The sequence below is a fragment of the Varanus komodoensis genome, unplaced genomic scaffold (assembly GCF_004798865.1).
Source record: "Varanus komodoensis strain SLA01 unplaced genomic scaffold, ASM479886v1 scaffold89, whole genome shotgun sequence".
Taxonomy (NCBI): domain Eukaryota; kingdom Metazoa; phylum Chordata; class Lepidosauria; order Squamata; family Varanidae; genus Varanus; species Varanus komodoensis.
In genome coordinates, this window is record NW_025336587.1 from 713,492 (window position 1) to 732,558 (window position 19,067).

The following is a 19,067-nucleotide window of genomic DNA, read 5'->3' on the forward strand; positions in this document are numbered from 1 at the left end:
CAGTCATCACACTAACCCCCTGCAAACCGGACAATTGAAGGTTATTAACTGAAAGCAGAAGCAACAACAAATTTGGCCTCTTGTATGAGTCTTTTCTCCATCGTGGATCACTGCCTTGTCGTGGTGAAGGGGCTTGCGTAGCGCAATGAAGCTATGAGCTCTGCCGTGCAGGGCCACCCAAGACGGACAGGTCATAGCAGGGATCTCTGACAAAACGTGATCCACTGGAGAAGGAAATGGCAACCCGCTCCAGTACCCTTGCCATGAAAACCCCACGGACAGTACCAAGAGGCAAAACGATACAACGCTGGAAGATGAGCCCCTCAGGTCGGAAGGTGTTCAATATGCTACTGGGGAAGAGCAGAGGGCTAGTACTAGTAGCGCCAGAAAGAGTGAAGCGACTGGGCCAAAGCCGAAAGGACACTCAGTTGCGGATGTATCTGGTTGTGGAAGGAGAGTCCGATGCTGCAAAGATCTGTACTCCATAGGAGCCTGGAATGTAAGATCCATGAATCAAGGCAAGCTGGATGTGGTCAAACAAGAGATGACAAGACTGAACATCGACATCTTGGGAATCAGTGAACTAGATGGACAGGAATGGGTGAATTTAATTCAGATGACCATCGGGTATACTACTGCGGGCAAGAATCCCTCTGAAGAAATGGAGTAGCCTTCATAATCAATAAAAGAGTAGGAAAAGCACTACTGGGATACAATCTCCAAAATGACTGAATGATCTCAGTTCGAATCCAGGGCAAACCATTCTACATCACAAGGTCCAAGTCCATGCCCCAACCACTGGTGCTGAAGAGGCTGAAGTTGACCACTTCTATGAAGATCTACAACACCTTCTAGAATTAACACCAATAAATGATGTCCTTATCATCATGGGGGATTGGAATGCTAAAGTGGGAAGCCAAAAGATAACCAGAATACTGGGCAAGTTTGGCCTTGGAGTACAAAATGAAGCAGGGCACAGGCTGGTAGAATTTTGTCAAGAGAATATGATGGTCATAGCAAACACTCTTTTCCAACAACCCAAGAGACGACTCTACACATGGACATCACCAGACGGTCAACACAGAAATCAGATTGACTATGTGCTCTGCAGCCAAAGATGGAGATGCTCTATACAGTCAGTAAAAACTAGACCAGGAGCTGACTGTGGCTCAGATCATGAGCTTCTGGTTGCAAAATTTAGGCTTAAATTGAAGAAAGTAGAGAAAAGAACTAGGTCACTCTGGTGTGACCTAAATCATATCCCTGATGAATATACAGTAGAGGTGACAAATAGATTTTAGGAATTAGATCTGATAGACAGAGTGCCTGAAGAACTATGGACAGAAGTTTGCAACATTGTACAAGAGGTAGCAACTAAAACCATCTCAAAGAAAAAGAAATGCAAGAAAGCAAAAGGAAGCTGAGGAAGCTTTACAAACAGCTGAGGAAAGAAGGGAAGTGAAAGGCAAGGGAGAAAGAGGAAGATACACCTAATTGAATGCAGAATTCCAGAGAATAGCTAGAAGAGATTAGAATGCCTTCTTAAATGAACAGTGCAAAGAAATAGAAGAAAACAATAGAATAGGGAGGACCAGAGATCTCTTCAAGAAAATCGGAGATATGAAGGGAAGATTTCATGCAAACATGGGCATGATAAAGGACCAGAATGGCAGGGACCTAACAGAGGCAGAAGAGATTAAGAAGAGGTGGCAAGATTACACAGAAGAACTATACAAGAAAGAGCTTAACGTCCCCGATAACCATGATGGGGTGGTCACTGACCTCGAGCCAGACATCCTGGAATGTGAAGTCAAATGGGCCTTCGGAAGTCTGAGCAACAACAAAGCTAGTGGAGGAGACAGTATTCCAGCTGAGCTATTCAAAATCTTAAATGACAATGCAGTAAAAATGCTACACTCAACATGCCAGCAAATTTGGAAAACTCAGCAGTGGCCACAGGATTGGAAAAGGTCAGTTTACATTCCGATCACAAAGAAGGGCAATGCCAAAGAATGTTCAGACCACACCATTGTACCATTTCACATGCTAGCAAAGTTATGCTCCAAATCCTACAAGCTAGGTTCCAGCAGTATGTGGACCGAGAAGTACAGGCAGGGCTTCAAAGAGGCAGAAGAACTAGAGATCAAATTGCCAACATACGCTGGATCATGGAGGAAACTAGGGAGTTCCAGAAAAACATCTACTTCTGCTTCACTGACTATGCTAAAGCCTTTTATTGTGTGGATCACAACAAATTGTGGCAAGTTCTTAAGAGGCGGGAGTACCAGACCATCTTATTTGTTTCTTGAGAAACCTATATGCGGGTCAAGAAGCAACAGTGAGAAGAGGAAATGGAACAACTGATTGGTCCAAAATTGGGGAAGGAGTTTGGCAAGGCTGCATACTGTCGCCCTGCCTGTTTAACTTATATGCAGAGCACATCATGAGAAAGGCAGAGCTGGATGAATCACCACTTGGAATTAAGATTGCCAGGAGAAATATCAACAACCTCAGGTATGCAGATGATACCACTCTAATGGCAGAAAGTGAAGAGGAGTTAAAGAGCCTCTTGATGCAGGTGAAGGAGGAGAGTGCAAAAGTTGGCTTGAAAGTTTAACATTAAGAAAACTAAGATCGTGGCATCTGGTCCTCTCACTTCCGAGCAAATAGATGGGGAAGAAATGGAGGTAGTGACAGATTTTATTTTCCTGGGCTCCAAGATCACCGCAGATGGGAACTTCAGCCAAGAAATTAAAAGACGCTCCTGGGGAGGAAAGCTATGGCAAGTCTAGACAGCATAGTAAAAAGCGGAGACATCACCCTGCCAACACAAGTGTGTGTAGTCAAGGCTATGGTTTTCCCAGTTGCAATGTATGGCTGTGAAAGCTGGACCATAAGGAAGGTTGAGCACCGAAGAATTGAGGTCTTTGAATCGTGGTGCTGGAGGAGACTCCTGCGAGTCCCCTGGACCACAAGGCGATCCTAGAGGAGATCAACCCTGACTGCTCTTTAAAAGGCCAGACCCTGAAGGTGAAACTGAAACACTCTGGCCACCTAATGAGAAGGAAGGACTCCCTGGAGAAGAGCCTAATGCTGGGAACAATAGATGACAAAAGAAGGAGGGGGCGGCAGAGAATGAGGTGGCTGGATGGAGTCACGGAAGCAGTTGGCATGAGCTTAAGTGGACTCCCGGGGATGGTGGAGGACAGGAAGGCCTGGAGGAATGTTGTCCATGGGGTTGGGATGGGTCGGACACCACTTCGCGACCAACAACAACAACATGAGTCTTTTATCCCCTTGAAGCATATAGAAATAACAAGAGTTTGCATGAGCATGCACAGAGTAGAACCCTCACCTGTCTCAGATAACTGGAACCTTCTACCTTGCATCTGAGTCAAGGACAGCCACTGCTTTTCTACTTGAAACATACCTTGATTTGATCTGCTTTAAATTGGAAACTTTTCCTGGGATAAAGGTGTGGGGGGAGGCTAGAGCACTCCTGAAGTGCAGCTACAAGTCACAGCATCCTGGTTGGGGGATGCTGGGATCTGTAGTCCAAAATGTCAGCCAGCTGTCGGATTAGGGGAGGGCTACAGTTTACTAGGAATCGCTTCTCTCTCCTCTTCTTCCTCCCTGCCTCTCGCTCTTTCTGGCTTCCCTCTCCCTTTCCCCTTTCTCCGTCTCTCAGCTCCTCCCCATCCTCTTCTCCAGCCCCCCCAGCTCCTCCCACTCCCCAGAGCTTGGCTGTATCCATTTCTCTCTTCTCTTCTGCTTTCCAAACTTTCCCCAAAAAAGTTGGATTAAGGACAGCTGGGGGGGGGGGGCCCCCCGAGGCTTAAAACCTCTTGCTGGCTCCCCCCATTTGTGACTTTCCTGCGGTGCGGGGCAGGGGCGTGCGTGCATTCATGGAAAGGATTCTCGCTTGCTTGGTGAGTTCTGGATTATTACTGGGGGCAGTCTGTGCTTATGTCTGGCTTTTCCAGTCCCCGTGGGGCCCGTTGGTGCCGGAGGGGGTCCCTCTGAAACACGGATGCTGTGAAAGTCTTGGTTTTAAGTTGCCGGGGGAGGGAAGCCAGTTCCTGGACCAGCCCTGATTTTCCTCTTTTTTCCGTTTCCCCCTCCTCCATTTTTTTTTAAGTTTAAAGATCCAGTCCAAACCATCTCCCACTATCCTGGTCGTCTGTTAGGGTGGACTTTGTCTTGAAGGCATAGGAAGAGAGGGAAAAAGAGGGCAAGGCTACACCGAGAAGGTGCTTTTGGGGAGGGGAGATGGTCTGCTCTTCTCAATATCCCCACCAGCAACCCAACTTTAATACATGTAAACAGACTACAGCTGGTAAGCAGAAATTTGTATCTGGCCAAACATCTTCTGTACACTTGCATTTGTCTTGCTGGAACGCTGCTGCAATGTGGAAAATTTCCGTGCCTCTCCTGTATTTTGGAAATAGCCAATTTGCAAGATTTTCTGTACTGCTTTCCTGTTACCCGTTAAGGACGTCCAGTGTGAAAATGATGATACACGTGTATAGATAACTGTGCCTCATGCTTCTTTTCTTCCTTCTTTACGTCCTGCCTTCCTTCCATCCTCCTCCTCCCTCCTGCTACATTTTTCCTGTGAAAATCAAGTTCTTTTTCTGCGGCCCCCTTCTGACTTTCCCATGAAGCAACTCTCCCCTCCCTCACCCCCCCCCCACGCATGCAAGCGCACACTGGCCCCCAAATCCTTGTTTCCAGATTTGCTGCCAGCCTGGGTCTCGCTTCGTGCTTTGTGATTTCCGCGGAGAAGTCGAGGAGATGGTTAAACTTTCAAAGCGTGTGTGTCGTGTGAGTGGTGGAGAAAGTATTTTTCTATCCAGCCATGTACTTTCTGTTGCCTCTGGTGATGGAAGCGCAGGCATGGAAGTTGTTAGTGCAAAAGAAAAGAAAAAAGAAAAAAAAAGAAAAAAGTATGGAATCCCTAAATTAACGTGGGTGGAGGTGCGTGTGTTTTGGGGGGGCGTTGGAAGGGGTTCTTCCAACTTTGAACAGTTCCATAATGACCCCATGGAGAGCTGTTGTCCTCTTTGCAACAGTGTCTTTTGTCTAATTCATAATTTGAGAGCAAAAAGAATTAGCGGACTCTGTTTTCTTTTCTTTTCTTTTTTTTAAGACTGCAGCGGCGGGGTGAGTTTGCATCTGGCTGGCTTTATTTTCCTCTGCCTCATCCCCCCCCCCCCGTTCTGTTCCTCACCACCCATTTAAAAAAACTGCAACGGTTATTCAATCTGGCCCGTCCTTAGCTGTAAGTGTTTGGTTACAAAAGAGGACCTCAAAGTAGGCTACATTAACTCCACTGCATCATTTTGGCAAAACTTTTGACGGTTGCTTGATAATTTTTTAACATGCTCAGGGATGGGGGTGTGATGAACTTTTCAAACATCCATTTACAACGCAAACACCCGCTGTTCCCTCTGTCTCTTCCCCCATCTTTTCCCAAATTCCTTTCTTGTTCCTACCAGATCATTAACAAAGAAGAGCGATGGTGGGGGAGGGGAGGGGAGCTAGTGGGTTGGCACCCCATAGCATTTAAACGATCAGTTTGAATTATTATAATTTCTAGGAGAAATGCATATCTCTGTTTTTCCCCAGTGTACTTTTGCTCTCTTTTGTAATGAGAAAAGACAAGGCTTTTGAAATCTGTAAGACGGCTGCTTTTCTAACACAAATCTGTAGTTCTCTTTTTCTCTCCTCACCACCCCCTCTACTCCGAACGGCAAATATTTTAGCATTGGCTTGTGTGGAAAGCAAAAGACCGTCTCAAAATATCATTGCAACTCTATGTTTAGTTCTGCAAAGCGGAGCAGATGGGGGAGGCGATTGGGGGGTTGTTCAGGGCAAGAAATCAGTCTGGGTGAAATTGGGTGCCACGTACGTAGCCATCTTTATCGCCCCCAAACTGTTTTTTAAAATCCCCACACCCACCCGGCAATCCTTCCCCCAGCTTCACTGGAATCTTGGCCTCTTTTGCAAAGTCAGCCACATAGAATTTTTTCTCAAGTTGCCTTTGTTTGGTTTTGTTTTTTAATGAATGGCAACTCTTTCTAAATGCAGAGCACAACTCTTTAAGTTATGGGTAAAATCCCGTTTTGCATGTTGCCAGGGGCAGTATTTCGAGGTGGCCTGCTGGGGCCGGGCCCCCACACCTTTCTTTTGGAGCCCACATCCCTGGGAAGCCCCCCTGCCTGAGCACTCTGCTCTCCAGGGGCACTTGCTGAAATGAAGAAATGCCCCCCCCCACCCGCTTGGAGTTGGCATCTGACCTCCTGGGATTTCTACCTTCTTGCCCCTGTGTGCTTCCCCTCCGGGTGCCCCCCCCTTGAATTTTTCTGCTTGAGCTTTTTCTCCTCCTGAAATCAAGCACCTCTGCATCTCTTTGTACAAATAAAAGGAGATGCAGAGCCCCCAGGAAACAGAGCCCTGGAAAGATCCCCCCCTTCCACACGTATATGCACATTTCTGACCAGAGCGTTTGCTGCCTTGTTCTGCCCCTGCAGATTAAGCGTGCCGCTGCGACTCGGGCCTGTGTTTCAGTTCCAGGGAACAAAACTATAGGAGGCACGTGGGGAGGGGGTGGCACACGCACCTCTCCCGTGTGCACCTGGAAGTGCAGGTGTGAGCTGCCCCCCAGACTGCATTATCCATCAGCCGCAGACACGGTGGTGCCATGGAAGGTTCACGGTGGCGTCAGCATTCATGCCGCAGACCTGTGGTCCTTTGGATCCCGACCCGCAAAATCTGTGTGCTCCCAAGGTGTCTCTTCAGTTTGTGTGGCTTTAAATGAGAGCAGCACATCTTGCTTTAGGGGAAATCACCACTGAGATGGGATGTAGTTTGGAAAACCCATTTCTGACTTGCTCCTAGAGGCAGTTCCAAGCAACCAGAATTATTAATGCTCATCTCCGTGCTCCTTAGATTTCTCTCACTCCCTCTGGGGCTGTGGGGTGCACCAGTGTGGCAGAGCGGGGCTGGTGGGGGGGAGAGCTGCCTTGGGTCCCCTGCAGGGCGAAAAGGCAGGGTATGAGTTGGTGGAGGTGGTGAAGGCTCAGTCTTTATTCGGTCCTTTGGCATCACAGTGGTTTGTTCGATGGCGAGGAGGTGCAGATAGAGCAGGCACCTAATTTGCTGAGGAATTAGTAAGATTGTGGAAAGATCTATATTCCAGTCTAAACGTTTGTGCAACCTGTGCATCGCAATTGATACCTGAGCAGAGGAGTTGCATCCTGTGTGAGAGAGGAGTGGTTGAAGAGGTGGGCTTCTTCCAAGGCCATCCCTCAAGAGTGGGGCTAGGGCTGGGGCTGGGGCTACAGCTAGTATGGGAGGTAACCCAAAAGGGGTCGCACAATTCACTGGACAAGGTGTTTAATCCCATGTGCATATGTGAGCATGCCAGGGTGGAAAACCCGGTGGCCACATTCACCATAGTGTTGGAATCCAACTCCCATCATCCACAGACAATGGGAGCTCTCATTGAACACGCTCTAGTGCATGGGTGGGGCAGAAAGGTCATCTAGAGAAGCCTGGGGCCTCTGCCTCCAGTGTGGCCAGTATTTGGGGGTGTTGGGAGCTGTAATTCCAGGTCATCTGGCCAGCTGCAGAGACACCCCCCCCCACCACCTTCATTTATAATACTAGGTTTCCCAACCTGCACTTTTCCAGAGACTGTAAGTTCCAGTACTGCCCAGCCAGGTTGGGAAGAGCTGATGCAGGATGTTATTATCCATATATTTATCTCATTTCTCTACCACATAAATGGTGAAGCGCTCTAGTTAACTCACCATAATTCACAAAAACAAAATGCGAGGTTGTAAAATATAGCAGAGAGTTTCAACGCACAAAATTTAAAACTACTGAAAGAGCTAAAAACAATACTAAACCTAGTAATAAAGACAGCAGACATAAATGACTCATCCAATCCCTGGTAGACAAAGGCAGTCTTCACCTGCCACTGCCAAAAAAAGGGGGGAAAAGGACAGTGTTGGCACCAGGTGGGCCTTAGTAGGGAGACCATTCCTGAATCGGGGGCCATCACTGACGAGGCCCCCTGCTGCACTCTGAGCCCCTTCAGAGGAAGGTCTCGGGTATTATCCAGGCAGGTTCAGATCAGAGGATGTGCCCCTCAGTATTGGTGGTCCCAAGCTATGTAAGACATTATAAACCAACACTTTGGAAACCTGGACCAGAGTTGTGCTGGGACCTTCTGGTCCAAGTATTAATCCAGCTGCCGCATTCTGCATAAGGAACAACCTTCAAGGGCAGCCCCAGACAGGCTTATCTGAAGGTGTGCGTATATTATTTTTAGTCTATGCCTCTCAGAGCAAAGGCAGTTCACAACAACTCCAAGTGAAAACTATATGCAGGTAAATACGGAAAGCCTGTAGAAGTAGCAGCTTAAAATAGCAGTCCAGATAAACACGCTTAACATGAAACATACACACATATACCTATAAACATGTGTGTGAAAAGCACGTTGGAATGTGAACCAACTTTTGACGTATTTAGTGATTTATTTCAAAGTTCTGTGGGCTGCCATGTTGCCAACGGTAGGATGATTTCGACTGTTCTGAAAAAACCTTTGGCAGCAGGCCCAACAAAGGAGGAGGAATTCAGTAATGCCGACATGAAAGTGTGTGAGAGACTGTTTAAATTCCCAGTAATGTCGCTTCGTGCTTAGAGAAAAGATTAACCGACCACCGGCAATTGGATACCGTTGCATCGCTTCTCAAAGCGTAATCTATCTTCTCTTTTTAAGTCCACCTACAGACTGTGATTGGGAAGCCTTGAGAAGGGTTCATCAGCTTGTAGGATTTTTCGCAACAATCTGATATTTATAAAACCGGCGCTGTTTGGTGCTTCTGGGAACAGGGAATGGAATTTTTGCAGAAGAGTTAATTTCGTTTGTTCAAAATGTGTCAGCGTGAGCTGCGTGGGGCTTCACAGGCTCGTCATGTTACAAAGTACCTTCAATCTATTCATTTTTTAAAATAGGCAATTTCACAGTTTGGGGGGGAAATTACCGACAGGCGTGCGTCGGTCTCTGGGGAAGGAGGGAGAGACAGAATTTGCTGGTCGGTTTTCCACTCCCCGCTTTTGCAGCAATGCTTGAGCTAAATAAAGCGATGGCGCGCTTTCCCCCTCCTTGCTGAGCCACAGGGAAAGCGGAGTTCCAAACTTTGGATAGCCAGGAGAAGGTGAAACGCAACCTCTGTGCAGGGTTCAAATTTGGAGGCTGGCTTTGCCCGCAGTCGATCTGGGGCCTCCCAACCTGGCGCCCTCTAGATAAGCTGGCCTACAAACCCCGTCATTTTCAGCCGGCAACGTCCATGATGGTTGGGGCTGTTAGAAGCTGGAGTCCAACCATTCTAGAAGGCATCAGGTTTGGAAGAGCAGCCTTGGACTCGATAATGTGCGTAATTCCTTTATTTGTATAGATAATTTATTTGTCTGCATATACATTCTTTATTTGGTTTGAACATTTATATGCCAAATTTTCCTGCAGTATGTTATGAAGCCCCCCCCCCCTCCTGCGCTCCATTTATTCCTCACAAGCACCCTGTAAGGTGGCTTAGGCCGAGAGCCGCTGGCTGAATTTCAGCCACCCAGTGAGTTTGCGGATGGAGTGAGAACATGAGCTCAGGTGTGTGCAGTCCAGCACCCGACCACAGTACCACAAAGAATAGGAAATGCTGGGAGTTGAACCTGAGGCCTTCTGCGTGAAAGTATGTGCTTGGTCCTTCCTTTGAAACAGTAAGATAAGATTCTAGTCCTTATTGTTCTGGGCAAAAAAAGACTAATTTAAATGTGAACTCAGGAATTCACCTTATACCAGAACACAGGAAGTCACCTTATGCTGAGTTGGGCCATTGGGTTTGAAACTGGAGTTTTTCCAGCTCTACCTGGAGATGCCCAAGCTCAAACCTGGGCCATCTGAATGCTAAGCCAAACATTCCACCACGAAGATACGCCGTTGTCCATCCTCTGAGCTGCCTTTCCCCTGAGTCTCTGCAGGAATTACTGTCAAATTTGCCTCCATAATGGAAGGGGCTAAGCCCAGAGCTGTGACTCATGCAGAGTGGCAACAGGTGGAATCCTTTTAGTGGAGGTCATTCTGTTTCCCTGTCTGCAGAGGATGGGGAGGAGCTAGCACCTCTGCCACAGAGATGGGGGCAGAACTGCCAGCCCCCATGGCCACTGCTTGGACAGAGGCAGAATCCAGAGCAGTGAATCATGCAGAGGTACATCAGGGGCAGCCTTCTCTTTTGGCAATCTTATGGGAACCTGTTGATTTTATGCACCAGGAATGCCCAGTGAGCACTTTGAAGATGCACAGTGAGTGTGTAGCATCCTTGGAGGGAGGTCAGAAACGGAACTGCTAATCCTAGGGTTTCCAAATCAATATATAAATGCCATGGGACTCGTGCAGCCATGGATCCTCCTCTTGGTTCATGTCCCTCACCCTACACCTCCTGGGTGTTGATTTATTTTTAAAACCTTTTAAGAACCTTTTTTCCAAATGGGAAGCCTGGTACGCTGTTGAGCGAAGTGTTGCCTGCTGGAACCTCTCCCACTGGGTTCGCAAGGGCAATTTTGTGCTTTGGTCCCCTCTCCCCACACCCACCTTGTGCAGCAGTTCTTGGCTGAGTCCTTTTTTTTTAGCCTCATTGGCCTGCCTTTTGGAAAATGAGCATTTTGGGACTAGCCTCGCCCCACCTTGGCAGCCATCTGATAAATGAGCATACCCCGGCACTGTGGCAGTCATTTTGTAACAGTGCCTGCGATACCCTCTTGAAATTCCCTGACCCAATACAGTTGGAGACCCCCTGCTCTACATTAATGATTTCAGCTCTGCCTCTCCCCCCCCCCCACCTCCCCCAACAGCCAGTACCCTTCAGATCTCTTGGTGCAATACTTGGGAGGCTAGTCTGATGTACCATGTTGACTGGGGGTGGTGGGAATTGGAGTTCTTTGCTGATTTTCTCCAGTATCATTGACTCTTGATTACTGGTCTGCCAGTGGTCTTTCCGTGCCAGAGCCTAAGCCAGGGACATGGTCCATGAATCCAGCTGCCCTGAGAATAATTGCTCACCTGCCCCAAGCATTCTGAACAATGGCATTAAAAGTTAGTGCGAATTCTTGTGTGAGAGAGGGAAAATTTGAGGGCCGCCACCCATGGGCCAAACCAGGCCTTCACTTGCCAGTGCAGAAGCAAGTGGGGGGGGGGGATTGGGGCCTGAACCCTAATCACATAGGGCTTCGTGTCATTCCGCCTCCGACAGTGTGCCATACATGCTGAGATGTAGCCCACCCCACATGGACTGGCAAAGCTGACCCGCAAGTTGGATTTGGGGCCAAATTAAATGAGAGCCAGAGTTAGGATGTTAGACTTGAACTTGGGAGATTTGGGTTCTAGTTCTTACGAAACTCCCTGGGTGCTTTGGGCCAGTTCACAGAGCTTTTGCAAGGACGGCAAGCCAGCTAAGCTGGTAGGGTTATATATAAATGGTAGGTTATATATAAAACAGTGAGCCGAGTTTAAAATTTCCACACTGTCCGAGCAATAAGGCAACGGAACCCATGACCTGGGGAGGGGGTGGGCCCTCCCTCCCACACTGGGGGCATCTAGAGGGTTGGCCAGCCACCTGAGAGCTCAGCACAGCGCTGAGAAGGGGGCTGGACCTGAGTCCCTCTGGCCCCTTCCAGCCCTGCCATTCTATGACTCTGTCAAAGCCCCTTTGCCTCTTAAGTGCAGGGTGTTAAAAAGACATACAAGTTGCATAGCAGATAATAAACAGGATCAGAGCAGGCACGGCAGGGGATTTAACTCCCTTCTCCCCAGAGGAAAATCCTTCTTCTAAAACCAGCATTTCCTTTGGTGGGACTGCAGATCCTTAGTTGTTGCTAGGTTTCTTTGGTATTGATGTTCAGCGCCTCCCTCCCCAGGTGATGCGAGCTGTATTTCTAAAAAGAGGAAAGAAACACTCTGCAAGGTAGCAGCAGTTGGCCAAAACCTTTTGATACATGTGCCCGCTTGTGCAAACTTGTGCACCTTTTTGTAACTACTGTTTTCACATGCCCAAATCGCAAGTGCAGCTGTTGGACTTTAAGCCCAGAAGAACAATGTAATCTTGCAACCCAAAAGCCACATTTTTAAAGCAAGTGCAAAAACTAAGAGTGAGTGTGGAGTGGCCTGTGGGACGAAGCTGGAGGAGACCTTGTTGCAATCCTACACATGTATCTTAGGCAGGAAGCTCCACAGGTTTTGACCCGGGCCAATCCCAGGCTCTTGGTCTAACTGGCCTACCTCAGAGAGTTGTTGTGTGGAGAAGAAGGGGGTGTGGAAGAAAATTGCCTACATAAGCTTTATTTCCTTAGAGGGACAGAGGGATAGAATTGGATAGGTGAGGCCAACCATTTCTTCTTCCCCTTGCCTTGAAGTCACTCCTGTGAGATCAAAGGGGCAACCTCCCAGGGGTCCAAGGGAGCTTGACTCATAGCAGGCTCCAGTGTGCTCCGCCTCTGCATATATCTTGTCTGCAGAGACAAATGTGCTGAAGCCACTGCCTCTGCTCCCAAGTGGAAATGACAATCCTAGGCCAGACAGTCATGCAGGGTCTCACCGGGAAGCCTCCTCCTAAAGAGATCAAGGATTCTGCTGGGTGTATCTTTGCTTTGAGACTACTTGAATGCCCCAAACACACAGAGGCACAAAAACTTGGGGTACAGAGGCCAAATATAGTCCACCTGGCTTGCTCTCATAACCACTCCCCCTTTCTCCCTTGGCTTTTGCTCAGTTCTTTCCCCTGTTCACAAAAGTTGGAATTCCTCCTCTAAGAGTTGCTGGTAGGAAGAGCCTGCACAGGGTGCTAGGACATTGGCCCCGCCCCTTTAGCTTTGGCCCCACCTTCAGCTCCTCCCACACCGGAATGCACCCAGGAGAATGTTTTCGAAGGACAATTTAACAAGTAGACTAAAAGCGGTACTGTATTTCTGTGATACAGACTAGAGATCGCATGTCCCTTGCAGAGATGAGGTGGCTGAGTTGGAACAGTACAGCATGCAGAGGCAGAGCGGTTAGCCTCCCATGCAGGGGTGTAGATGCCCTTTAGGTGACAGAGCAGATTTGCAATCTGCCTCTCTTGGCATGCAAGTAATTCCGGAGGGTCTCACCATTTGGGAATTTTTATATGGGGTGATGTTATTCATGCCACTTGATGTGGTCCTAAGGTCACCCCGCACTCCCACCGCCACCCTTGGCTCCACCACCTTAGAAGTCTCTGCAGCTTTAGCCCAAGGAATTTGGAGCACATCTCATCCCTTGGCATTGACAAAGGAGAAGAAAGTTTTTCCCATTTATCACGGGGTTTTTGGTCCCTTCTTGTTTTGAAAATGTCATGCTACCTCTTTTTCAAGGAATCATTTCAAAGGCATGAAAAATTTGAACGGGTCAGAATGAGGGAAAGCGTGAGGTCTTTGCCAGATATTGTGGATTCTCTCCCACTCTGCACAACTGTTCCCAAAATGTTGACTGTGGGAAAACATCTGTCCATTTCTTTCCTTTGCAATGGTTTTTTAAAAGCAAGCAACCCACTTACACCCCACAAATAGGAGCTTGTCCATCTCCCAAAGAAATTGGGGTTAGCCACATAGGAGCTCCAAATTCAGAGGCACTCCACCCTGGAATGCCAGTTGCTAAGGAGACCTGTGGCCCTGCATGCTGTCCCAGTGGGTTGCTGGGGGACTTGGCTGCCACTGGGAACACAATGCCAGGTCATCTCGACCCAAAACATCCCTCTCCAGGCAGTGGCTTCCTGAGTCATCCAGCCCTGCCCTGGGGCTAACAGGCCCCCTTCCCTCCTCTTCCTGCAACCCGGGCTGTTTCATTCTGTTTCATTCCCCATGGGCACAGGGGAGTTGTTCCACGGCCCCTCTGCACTGGCAACCCATCAGCTGCGCCTGCTTGCCCAGGGCCACCCCCCCCCCCAGGAGGATGGGAGCTTTCAGAGGGCACTTTGCCCAGGTGCATCGTGTACTTCAAGGCTGTCAAGGTAGCACATCTCTCCACAGGGCGGTGGTGGCTGCAGCCGCTCTCTAGCAAAGCTGAGGAAGAGAAGCTCCGTGTGGTCTGCGAATCGGAGACAGCGTGTATACTGATTGCTGGGGAACATGGGCATGAGGGTTCTCCCATGGTCACATGACAGAAGCAAACAAATTTGGGCCTGGTGTGGAAAGAGCAGTTGGGGAATGTAGTTCTCTTGTCCTCCCGTGAAGCTGATGGGTGGGAGATTCCAGATTGGTGAATAGGAGAATTTCGTCACCAAGTGCATGGTTAAACTATGGAATTCATTTAAAGGTGAGGGCCATTCATCTGGACAGATTTAAAAGGGGGTTGGGCAAATGCATGAAGGAGAGAGCTACTAGTCCTCGTGGTTCCATCCTCCTCCCAGGTCAGAGGCAGTATGACTACATAAAGCTGTTGCTGGGGAACATGGGCAGAAGGGTGTTGTCCCTCTCGTGCTCCGCTGGTGCATTTCCTCTGGGTAGCTGGGTGGCCAGACCAGGTGGCCTCTGGGGCTGATCCCACAGGCCTGTTCTTATGTTCTGCTGTAAAGACGCCACTCCTGCCAAACTCGAGTACAATTTGTTTCTTTGGAAAATAAATCACTCTGCAAAGCGTGCCTGTTTCCCAGTCTGCAGCTGTTGGTGATCCTTTTTGAACTGCTGGTAAAGAGTCGACAAGCAGTTGCGTTTCCTCCCAGGGCTTCTTCCGTTCATCTTTAACCAGAAGGAACAACTGGGCCATTTGCTTTTTAAATCAGTCCAGGGCAGGCTTGGGCAGTGTAGGCCAATCCAGTGTTGAAGAGGAGCCTTTGTCATGGCCGTGGCCCGGTGGTGGCTGAGGCCCTTGACTCAGTGATCCAGGAGCGAATATCGGGGAACGATGCGCCTCAGGTGTGTCACATCTGGGGACCGTAGACTTAACTGAGATTTTGGAGGTAATCTAATCCTCCCTGGTGGTACAGGGTGAGCAACACCCTACCTGGCAGGTGTCCATCCCTCACCTGCTTAAATCCCCCCAGCAAAGGAGAACCCACCAACCTGAGGGGCTGTTAATCATCCCCTCCTGTGGCCACAGTCCACTTTCTCTGTGCTTCCCATCCTGCCCTCTGCATCTGAAGACTGTGAGTCTCTCCTATGTTCTTGGATGGCAACCCGTGAGGTATCTATTGGTCTCTGCTAGATAGATCTCATTTCCCCCAGGTTTTACAGCCATTATTCTCAGAACTTGGGGTTGCCCAGTCTCCAAGCCTGAAGTCTGAAATTCAGGAGTGGTGTCCTGCTTGTGGATTTCCATCCCCAGAGGGACCTTTGAGGATGTTCTTTGGCCCTGTTTGAGGCCCCAAAGGTGACCACATGTCTGCTGAGAAAGCTTGAACCATTTGTTTTCGCAATTGGTGCAAATTTCCTAATTTCATTGTTCATGCTATACCCTGCTTTTCTACAGACAACCAATGACACTACGAAGCCAACTCGTCACCTGTAACAGCATGTTGCAGAGCAAAAAATGACCCAAGCTGTTATGAACACTCTGAATTCATGACAATGAAATCAGCCGTTGCAACACAATATGAGCTATTCTTTACCAGGAAATGGACAAGCCAGAGCCAAATATGCAAAACTTTTCAATACATCTAGACTGATAAACGACTTGCCCGATTTCTCCCCATACACGAGATCAGCCCAGCTTTGGGGTATGGAGCAAAGTTGCACAAATTTTACCTCCTGCCGTTGCTCTGTTTGTCCAGGTTTCCCGTTTGTGCAGACCAGGCAGCAAAAACAGAGGTGAAAAGGGAATTGGGTGGGAGACACACAGCAGAACAACGCTTGGAGAATTCCAGTGATCTCAAGCAGAACTTCTTTGTCTGTCCCTGGCTCCCCAGACAGCTTTCTTAGCACCTTTGCTGTGGTTTTCTTTGGTGCTGTAGCTCCGTCCTAGCAACCCTGCTTTGCGCGCAGGCCCGTTTCCGCCTGAGATTTTGGAAAGCTGTTGTGAGCAACTGTGGACGGAGCCCGACAAAGTGTCTGCGCTGGGGAAGGTCTCTTCTTCCGTCTTGCAGCATCTCCCTTTGGATGGAGGAGTCTCTTTAAACCAGCTCTCCAGAGGTGCTGGAGTGGCTGTTGGCATGATGCCCGGGAGTGATGGGAATTGCAGTCGTGACACTTTCGGAGGGTGTGAAGTTGAGCTAAGGCATGTTTATGCCGCATGAACCTGAAGTGGGAATTTTTAAGGGGCATGTGAAAAGCTCCTCTTCTGTGCTTGGTCTTGTGCAAATCCTTTTTCTCTCGGAGAGAACCAGCTTGCAGAGTCCTCCTGCTCCATGTGTTATCCTTACAACAGCCCTGTGAGGCCAACAGTGAGTAACTGGCCCCAAGTCATCACTGAGCTTTATGGGGACACAAACCCAGCTCTCCAGTCCATCCCCTTAACCACGACGCCTTGACTTGGGCATGCCATCTGTAAAATGGGGCCACCGTTTTGCATGCCGTGCTGGCCAGTTCAGGAGACCCCTTGTCCGCCATCCCCTTGAGGCTGCGGCAGAATATTGCCACCTGGGGTGCTTGTCTTCGAGCCAAGCCGTCTTGCAGGATACGTGTCTGCACAGAGCCCTCCTTTCCATTTCTCTTCCCTCTAGCGGTCAGAAAGCACCCCAGGCTTCCCTGGACACGCACATGTCCTGCTGGGCTCTTCTGTGGGGTCTCCCTTTTTCTAAGAAAAATACTCTGCAGACTGTGGCCATCCACCAAGCATCTCTCCAGCATGTGTGGCACAGGGGCCCACACTCAGAGAACTGCTTTGGGGTGGGGTGGGGTGGGGTGGGGGGGTCACCTTGCAGCACACGGGGCGAGGGATACAGCAGCTCAGCTGTTCTCAAACTTTCTTCCTCTCTGCAGGCCACTGGGAAATTGCTGGGGGTCTTTGGTTCTGTGCATCTCGGTAGGACCACCTGAAATAATTTCTAGCAAGGAACTTGCTGTGCTTTGCCTCAAGGAAGGTGATGGGGATCCCTTCCCAGTGTTCAGAGCTTGGGGGGCCACACACGCCCCTTGTGTGCAGCTTCTTCCCAGCAGTGCTAGGCAAACCTTCAAGAATGCATCTGGGGACGTTTCCCTCCCTCCTCCTCCTCCTCCTCCTCCTCCTCCCTCAGCATGCTGTGACTTGATGGGGTTGTCCCGTGAAGCGGATTGCTGGGGGATTCGGGACAGCAGGAAGGGGAGGCCATCCGGCAAGGTGTAATTTCACCCCGGATGCACTTCCACGCAGGCCAGTGCAGGCCAGCAGCCAGGGTGTCTTTCAAAGGGAGATGGGCAGATGCTTGGAGGAGAAGGCTGCCCAGGGGAACTCCGCCTGCTGACTCTGCACTGCACTGGTGGCTGGGGAAGATGGGTGGGGGTTACGCTCCTGTTCTGCTTGTGGGTATCCATGTGCAGCTGGCTGGCTGCTGTGTGAACCAACCGGGAGGCTCAGAGGCCAGTGCCCTGATCCAGCAGGGCTCTTTTGATGTTCTTGCACAGAGCATCTGAAACCGCCAAGTCAGGTTAGACCTGCTCACCCTCCCACGTTCCCCCTCAAAGCTGTGGCCAAATGGATGCTCGGGAGCATCCGCCTCTCAGCCCAGCCTGAAGAAGCGTTCTGGAGGATGTGAAAATTTGCTAATTCACCTGCAATATTTCGGTCACTCCCAACCCAGCGTTGCCGGGCTGTGGCTTTTGGATTCTGCCCCATCGTTTAAGCACTGACCCTCTGGCCTTCCCACGGCATGGGAAGCATCTGCGTTTGTGAGCCGAGTCCTGGCAAGCCCAGGAGAAGGTTCTGCACTCTCCTGTACTCGAAGGACAGTGCCAGTCAGACTTTCCTCAAGCCACCCAGAACGGCTCTTTCGGAGCACCCGTGATCTGTGGATCACGGGTGCAGGATCTTTGCAGTCGGTCACCAGTTCTTCTGCTTCCTCCCCAGCTGCCCTCACCTGGCTTTGCTGCCCAGCTGCCCTCTTGCGCCTGCCCTCCGTTGGGCGGGCCACAAAGCTTCTCAAGAAGCAGAGCAGGCCATGCAGCCCAGCATCCACCGACCCCGAGGCAGCCCCCTCCACCACATTCAGCACTTTCACGGGGGCTCAGGCTCATGTTCTGTGGGTCCTACCCCATGTCTGGAGAACGGCAGGCCAGCCGGGCACGAGGATGGATCACTCGGCGCCTTGTACTGCTGCTGTTCTCCCCCCCACCCACGTTTGCGGGCACCAGCCGGGGTGACTCAGCAGCTCTACGTGCAGGATGAGGTGCAAATGGGTTTGCCTGCCCAGCAACTGGCCTGCTGCCCTTTTTGAAATAATCGTCGCAGGAGAGAACGGAGAGTGGTCTCCTGAGTGCGCACATAGGAATATTTCCGCCCCGGCTGCGCTGATGGTGTTTCTGAACGCCAAAAAGGGCTGGCAGAAAGCACGGAGCAAAAGGGGTCAAATTGGATCGTGCAACCTCTCCTGGCCCTAAGAAATCCGGCTCGAAGTCACGCAACTTGGGATGACATCACACCCAGCCATAAAGTTGAGGAGGGAGACCTCCCCGTTCAGGTGCATTTTCTCTCTTCCCCACTCCTGCTACAGGCTGGCTTGATTTATGTTGCTTTCCTTCCTTCCTTCCTTCCTTCCTTCCTTCCTTCCTTCCTTCCTTCCACTAGCTGCCTTTGGTTCTGTTTAAAATCCCTTTGTTCCCGTTGTGCTTTTGGAAGGCTGGGTTGCTGCAGATGCATATGTATAATATATCAGTCTGCATCCAAGTGTCTCTGCACAGGCCAATCCTGTGTTGCCAACAGACTTCCATCAGGGACGGTTCTCTCACCCCAGGTGACCCTGCTGCAAAATCAGCATTTGAGGAGGAGATCCACCTCTCCCCAGCAGGAAAGAGCGAGAGTTGGGTTCACCTGGGGTTACCGCCACGATGGCATTTCCATCTTTGCCTCCTCATTTTCTCATTTCAGT

At 49.8% G+C, this 19,067-nt stretch overlaps 1 protein-coding gene across 7 annotated transcripts in view; it reads left to right on the forward strand.

The window, feature by feature from the left end:
- The first annotated feature begins 3,810 nt into the window (after window positions 1-3,810).
- The window catches only part of PTPRS (protein tyrosine phosphatase receptor type S), a 238,009-nt gene continuing 222,752 nt past the window's right edge, over window positions 3,811-19,067 (forward strand). For 5 of the 7 annotated variants that reach the window (XM_044417517.1, XM_044417520.1, XM_044417521.1 and 2 more), the window contains exons 1-2: window positions 3,832-3,929; window positions 4,139-4,336. The gene's annotated coding sequence lies outside the window, so the exon portion shown is untranslated. Of the gene's footprint in view, window positions 3,930-4,138; window positions 4,337-19,067 lie in introns of all 7 variants that reach the window. The other 2 variants (XM_044417518.1, XM_044417519.1) reach the window with 2 other exon arrangements.